Source organism: Vigna unguiculata, chromosome 8 (assembly GCF_004118075.2).
Source record: "Vigna unguiculata cultivar IT97K-499-35 chromosome 8, ASM411807v1, whole genome shotgun sequence".
Taxonomy (NCBI): Eukaryota; Viridiplantae; Streptophyta; class Magnoliopsida; order Fabales; family Fabaceae; genus Vigna; species Vigna unguiculata.
Window position 1 is genome coordinate 11,593,905 of NC_040286.1, and position 7,359 is coordinate 11,601,263.

At 36.4% G+C, this 7,359-nt stretch overlaps 1 long non-coding RNA gene across 1 annotated transcript; it reads left to right on the forward strand.

Annotated features, from left to right (window-relative positions):
• The first annotated feature begins 4,580 nt into the window (after positions 1-4,580).
• On the forward strand, positions 4,581-7,086 carry LOC114193673. Its single transcript, XR_003606291.1, has 2 exons — positions 4,581-6,369; positions 6,514-7,086. It is a non-coding gene; the product is annotated as an uncharacterized LOC114193673 (long non-coding RNA).
• Positions 7,087-7,359: the final 273 nt, after the last annotated feature.

Consider the following 7,359-nt stretch of genomic DNA (forward strand, 5'->3'; position numbering starts at 1 on the left):
ATATAAACTTCCAAGGCATTTACTGATTGAGATTTCTCATGCAGTAGACAGACACGTCCCATAACGCAAAAAATCATCAATAAAGGTGATGAAATACTTCTCTTTATTGAAAGAATTTACATCAAACGGACCACATATATCGGTGTGTATGATTTCAAGAAGCTGAGTGCTTCTCGTGGCTCCTTTCTTTATGTGTTTAGTTTGTTTGCCTTTAATACAATCCACACACACATTCAGATCAGTAAAATCTAAATCCGGAAGGATTTCATTCTTTACTAATCTTTGCATTCTTTCTTTGGAAATATGTCCCAAACGTTTATGCCACAAGTAAGCAGATCGTTCATCCACTAAACTACGTTTAGTACCAACATTGTGATGCATAGTCATAAGAGTTTCAGCATATAAATTATCCAAATTCAATTTATATAAACCATCATAAAGTGTACCAGATCCAATCATAAAAGTACGCTTAAACAAACTGAAACAATCATTCCCAAACTTAAAAGAATATCCAGCAATATCAAGCTTAGACAAAGAAATTAAATTCCTAGTGATACTAGGTATATAAAAAGTATCCATAAGGTCTAAGTGATATCCAGTGTCGAGGATTAGACGATAAGTCCCGACCGCTTCCACTGGAACTTTCTCTTTATTGCCCATGAAGACAAACTTCTCATTTGGGTTTATGGTTTGGGTTGTAAGAAATCCCTGCATCACATTAGAAACATGAATCGTACATCCAGAATCAATCCACCACGTATTATGGGGAACTTCAGTTAAGTTTGATTCAAAACATACATAAGCATTATGCTCACCTTTCTTTTCGAACCAAGCCTTACGCTTTATGCAGTCCTTCTGGAAATGTCCAGACTTCCCGCAGAAATGACATTTGTCATTTTTCTTCTGGATTTTGGTTGAGGACTCGTCAATCTTCAGTGGTCCTTTACCCTTTCCATGTTTCTTAGCAACTTTCTTTCCAACAGCTCATTGATTCTTCACATATTGAATAGAGTGGCTTCCTAAGTTCTTCAGTCGGGTCTCCTCCTCAACTAGCATACTGTGCAATTCATGTACATTCCATTTGTCTTTCATGGTGTTATAGTTCATCTGGAACGGACCATACTCAGACGGTAATGAGTTCAGAATGAACTGCACGAGAAAACCTTCATCCACTGCCATTCCTAAAGACTTAAGTCTTGCTGCGATATTTGTCATCTCGATCACATGCTCATGCATAGTACGCGAACCGTCAAACTTCATAGTGGTCAACGTACTCATCAGTGTCCCAGCGAGAGACTTATCAACAGTTTGGGAGCGCTCTTCCACAAATTTCATAAATTCTTTTGCGTCATCAGTTTTGGGAAGAGCTGATTTTATATTGCTTGCTATGCTCATTCTCATAAACATTAAGCTAAGTCTGTTTGATCTTACCCAGGCTTTATAATGGGTTTTCTCTTCATTGCTACTAGCATCCGTGATAGCAGCCGGCTTTTCAACTAGAAGAGCTAGATCAAGATCCAACACACCTAAGTGAAATTGGACTTGCTCACTCCAGTCAGGGAAATTCAACCCATTAAAGACTGGAACAGACAAAGCAAGCGCGTGTAAAGATACCGGAACAGAGACTGCAATTAACACATGCCTAACATTAATGCTTTGAGTCATAAAACTAAACGTAAAAACAGATTCATATATAAACAATCATTCTATGCATACTAATGTTCTCCTTTGGGAGATCCAATAATACACAAACATAAACATAATGATGCTAATCACATTATAACATTATTGATAATTAAAATATGCATCAACTAGAATCACCTACTACCTTTGGGTATATAAATATATAAATAAAATTAGTGACGCATACAAAATTATCTACAATCATGTTCATTAATTATGAGAACAATTAATCAACCTTTGGGCGATCTTTAAATGTCTTATAATTAATGAATTTTAATTAACCCATAAATTTAATTATTCATAATTTAGCATCCATACTATGGGTAATTAAAATAAAAAACATTAATAATTTGAAATCATATAAACTTTAAAATTTTGGCCACTTTGGTGACTAACAAAATTTATCATACTTAATTTCAAATAAATAAATACACATTTAATTGCTATAAACTTTATATAGCATCCTCATTAATTTTAATTTAACAATAACAAACATAAATATTATTGCAAATTAAAATTAAAATATTAATTATTTATATAAATAAAATAATTAATATTTATTTCATTGGTAACATAAACCAATAAAAATATTACACTTTAATCTTAATAAATAAATAAACATAATTTAACAAAACCACTAATTACACGGTTCACACATTATGAAATTTATGAAATTGGAAAACTTCCAATTTTCACACGTTCACTCACGTAACAATTTTCACTCCAAATTTGAAGGCTCATGCATTCACACATTATTCACGTTCATGCAACCGTTTTTTTCTTTTCTTTTCTTTTATTCAATGACAAAAAAAATAAAAAAAAAATAAAATCACCATCACATACAATTCCAAGCGAGAATCAATTCTCGTTTCCAACCATGTCATTCACATTCAATTCTAAAGTAGCGGAAAACTTAAATAACCCTTCAAACTTTAATTAGGGTTCATAAAAATTGGAAACGAACATCATAAAAGGAGAATCATAAATCCTACAACCTATGCTCTGATACCACATGTAAAACTTAATTGAGGATCTTTAAGATTTATGATTCTCACTGGTTCATTGGTTTTAATTTCGCATTAGGGCAAATCGGTGAAGACATCACAAATTAGGAAGTTCATTCTTTGTGTTCTTGAAGATACTGTGAAGGTGAGTTATATTTGCTAATATGAATAATATGCTTGTGTCAGCCGCTAATGTGAATAATATGAATTTTGTTTTTAAAACTTTAGAGAAAAACTAGTTAAATAAAGTAGCTCTGCCAATTATAAATCTTCATGTATAACAAACAACTGGTTTTGGGGTTTTAGAAAATGTTAGTTTGTTCCTGATTAACTTGAAGGCTTCGAACATTTAAATATATCTATTTGATTCTGGTAACACTATGGGTTTCTTCTATAAGTTTTGAAATGGTTGAAATACCAAGTAGGGGGGTGAATTAACTAGTTAAAAATTTAGGCAATCTTTAAAGGCTAAAAACTATCTTGAATTGAATCAATTCAATCACCAAGTTTGAATGCAAAAACCTCTAGACAATATGCTTTCAATCGGTCAAAAACAGAGTTAGTCGATTGATTTTACTAAACATATTTTGTACTAGTCTAATCAATCGGTTGAAATAGAAAAACAGTCGACTGAAATACTGGAAAAAAAAATGCAAAAATGCATATTTGAGATTTGGAGCAAGAACAATGTAAAAGAACAACCAAGACATGTTCTAATTGATTATGCAAACATGCTCAATGCTGCATATGTCACCTAAACACTCAAGAATATGAAAAAGATGGTTGTTTGATATATATATATATATATATATATATATATAGTTATTGAGCAATGAAAAATATTGTTACGTTCGTGATTTTGTTTTACTTATTGAATGTGACGACACTTCTCACACATGCAACTTCATGTAGATCCAACGACGCTCATTCTCCTGAAATCAATCCCTTTGGAACGCCTGCCATTCTTACTCTCAACAACTTCAGTTGCGATGAAGACATAGGGGGTGCCTCCGTAGAGAGTGGTGTTTTTTTTTTCTCCTTAAGTTATGAGAATGTATTGATTGATTTATAATTATTGCAACCGGAATCGCGACGGGACGACGAACCAAAAAAGAAAATGAGGTTTGAAAAGAGATTGGAGTCACCACCATAGTTATTCTGGAAAACTATGGAAAACCGTAAAGATAAGACAAGTCTGCGAAAAACCAGATTTCGGATCCGGGAGTCGATTACGCTTAGGGAAGGTGTTAGCACCCTGCAACGCCCGCCCGAGGGCGGTACCTTTAATTGAATATGCAAAGTTGATGTGATTTTCAAAATGTTAATTTTTCCAAAAAATAATGAGTAAAAAATGTTAAAAAAGAAACAAAAATATTTTTTTTAATTTTTGGGCCCGACAAGGATTGACCTTGGTCCTACGTATTCTCATTCAAAATGAGAAATCAGGGTTATGTAGTTCTTTAAAAGATATTTGGAAAACTATTAAGAAAATGATTTGATTTTTTGGAGGTGAACCTGACAAGGACTGGCCTTGCTCTTACGTATCTTACAACGGAGAATCAAGGATCACGTAGTTCTTAAAAGCTTGTTTGTTTGCAAATGTTGATGTTTTTTATGTTTTGAAATTTTATATTTTTTTGGCATTTTCGAATTATTTGAAAATAGGTGTCACACAACGCGAGCGGTCGAACAGACACTAGAAGGGAAAGAAAATTATTTTTGGTATGTTTAGAAAATAAGTGTCACACGGTGCGAGCGACCGGACAAACACAATGAAGCGAAAGAAAACATTTTTACTTTTTTGATTTTTCTATTTTTTGCAATTTTTTATAATTTTCAAATATATTTGTTTTTTTTTATAATAATAAAATAAATAAAAGGATGAAAATATTTAAGAAGAAATAAAAGTGGAAAATAAAATATGGGGTACATGAGTCATTAGTGAGGGTGCACAAAGTAAACACAACAACAAGCCCAAAAACAATAGACAAAGATATGGGGTGCATGAATATCACATGTGAAAGGTGTATGAAGTAACAGGTGGGGTGCGTGCAGTAAATAAAGGGGTGTGCTAAGCAAACACAAGATGGAGGTGCAGGAATTAAAAACGGGGGTACACGAAGGAGTTCCTAATGCAAAGAGGGTGTGAAAAACAAATAATACAATCCAAATAGGGGTTGCAGAACGTAAACAGTATTCTAGCCCAAAACGAAATAATGGTAGGTGCAAGATGAAACTATGGGGGTGCAAGGCGAAAAAACAAAAAAAGTCGTGGCAAGTGAAACCAATTGACCTAAACCCTAGCTGCTGAAAAAACACAAGAGGCAAGTCACCTCCCTCTCTCCCTCTTCCGCATGGAACCAAAACCATGACCAATCATCATCAACACCTCACTTACTCCGGCAGGCCAGGGACGCCGGCGACGACGCCGACCACCATCAACGACCACCTTCACCGTTGCATCACCACACCACCGCGGCGCCTATTGACGCCGGAGACGTCGCCCTCGTTCCCGGCGGCTCAACGACTCCCTTTCGCGCACGCATCCAACCCGAGATATCGTCTCCCCGCTGCAACCACCCAAAGACGGCGACAGCGACGCCACCACAGACCTCGACGAGAGCCCAGGATACGCGACCTTCACTCTCCCTCCTCCCAGGCACGACTCGAACGGCCGCTGCTCCGACGCCCAAAGCCACTGCCGACAATGCTCAGCTCACCGCGACCCAGACCGCCGTCGCAGCGCCGCTGTTGGGAACTAGGAACACCGCTGGAGATTCTAGTTCAGTTCCCTTCTCCTCGCGTCAACGCGGCTCAACCCTAGCACCAGTTTGCACACGAGTCCTCTGCGAGAAACCCTGACTCGCCGGCGGCGAAGCCGTCGGTGACTGCTTCAATTCGTTTTTTTTTTTATCTCTTTGTTCCGATTGGATGTGGCTGTTTGGCACTGGAATTGGGGGTCTGTTCTTTGATTTTGCGCAGGTGAATGATAAAGATGAGAAAAAAGATTAATTGATGGTGGAAGAGTGCGTGACGGTGATGGTGATTTTGGGAAGGATTGTTGTTTGTGTTGAGTGCGGCGGGAAGGTGGTGATAATTGGAGGATAGTGAATCTGTTTTTTATTCTGGTTTTTTTATGCAGGTGAATGTGAAAATGATGATGGAGGCTGATGGTTAGAATTTGAATGAAGGTGCTGGAGTTTGGGAAATGAATTAAGTGTATATGCGGATTTTGTTTGGTGGAGGTGAGGGCGTGATGTTGATGATGGCGAGAGAGATGAATGTTGTTATGTGCAGTTTGTGGTTATGTGCAGGTTGTAGGAGAATGAAAATGTGTAGAATGGGGTCGTAGTCAATGCTAGGGTGTTGGGTATGCAGAGTATTGAAGAAGGAAGTGAAAGTGTTAGTGTAGGGGTTGGCTCTGAGGACAAAGTGAAGCGTTAGTTGAATGGAGGACGGGTTTAGTGTATGTCTCGTTTTCAACCATTAATGCAACAACGGTCTCCACACATAAACATATTGGAATCGTGAACCAGTAACAGATCAAATACAACCGATCCAACACACAACTAACAACTAATCAAGTTGACACATAAGTATTGAAGGTACAAACGATGCTTACTTCTCGGAAGCTCCTGGTGGTGGTCTTGGTCTGTTCGTTCAAGATGCAAGTGTACCTCTTGTACATCCTCAATGCCTATGACAGTTCCTTTCTTCTCGCAATCTCGCAATCTCCTCTGTTCTTCTTCTTTTTCTCTCTCATTTTGTTCTCTTTTTGTGCTCTCACCGTGTGTGCTTTTCTGATACTTGGAAGTTGTGTGTGTAGGTGGAGGAGAGTAGACTTTGGGTTGTTGTTCAGTGTGAGTAAGTGTTGGGCCTCCCAGGAAAGATAAAGGCAAACGTGTTATAGGAGAGAAAGATTCCTTGTTGGCGGTTGCGTGTTGATCATTGAGGGAATCCACAAGAACGACAGTTTTTGATTAAAACAAAGGAGATGTATGAAGGTTAATGCGTGAAACCGTGTGTTGATGCATGAAACCAACGTGGAGAGATGATGGTGTAAGAAAGAGCTGCAACCAGTAGGTTGTGCTGGTGCAGGAGAAAAAAGAGCCCTTTTTTGCATGGTTTAGAAAATAAGTTGAGGGAGAAAACATGTAACACGTGGCAACGTGGAAGCGAGTGATTGGGAGAATTTTAGAATGCAAAGAGAGAAAAGTGGGTGTGAGAATTAATCTAAAAAAAAGTGTAAAAACGAAATAAGATGACGTAAACATGGTAGAAACTTGATAGGCTTTTGAACGAAATGAAAACAAGGTAAGAAAAAGAAAACGAATGGTGCAGGTACATAAAAAAGGAATTGGGTTGTTAAGAAAATGAAAATGGATATGCATAAAAAAAAGGGAAAACTTTTCTTTTTAAAACAAACGACTAAATAAAAAAGAAAGATAAAAAAAGGCTAAAATGAAAAAAAGTACGGTAAAACATATTAAACCCAAAGATTATAAAATAAAACTAAGCAAAAATAAAAATGAAACCAAATAAAGAGAAAGAATAAAATAAGACAAAAATTCAAAATAAAATTAAAAAAAAGGTTAAAATAATATAAGATAATAACAATAATAATAGTAATAAAATAAAATAAAATAAAAACCATAAAATAAAAGTAAAACGA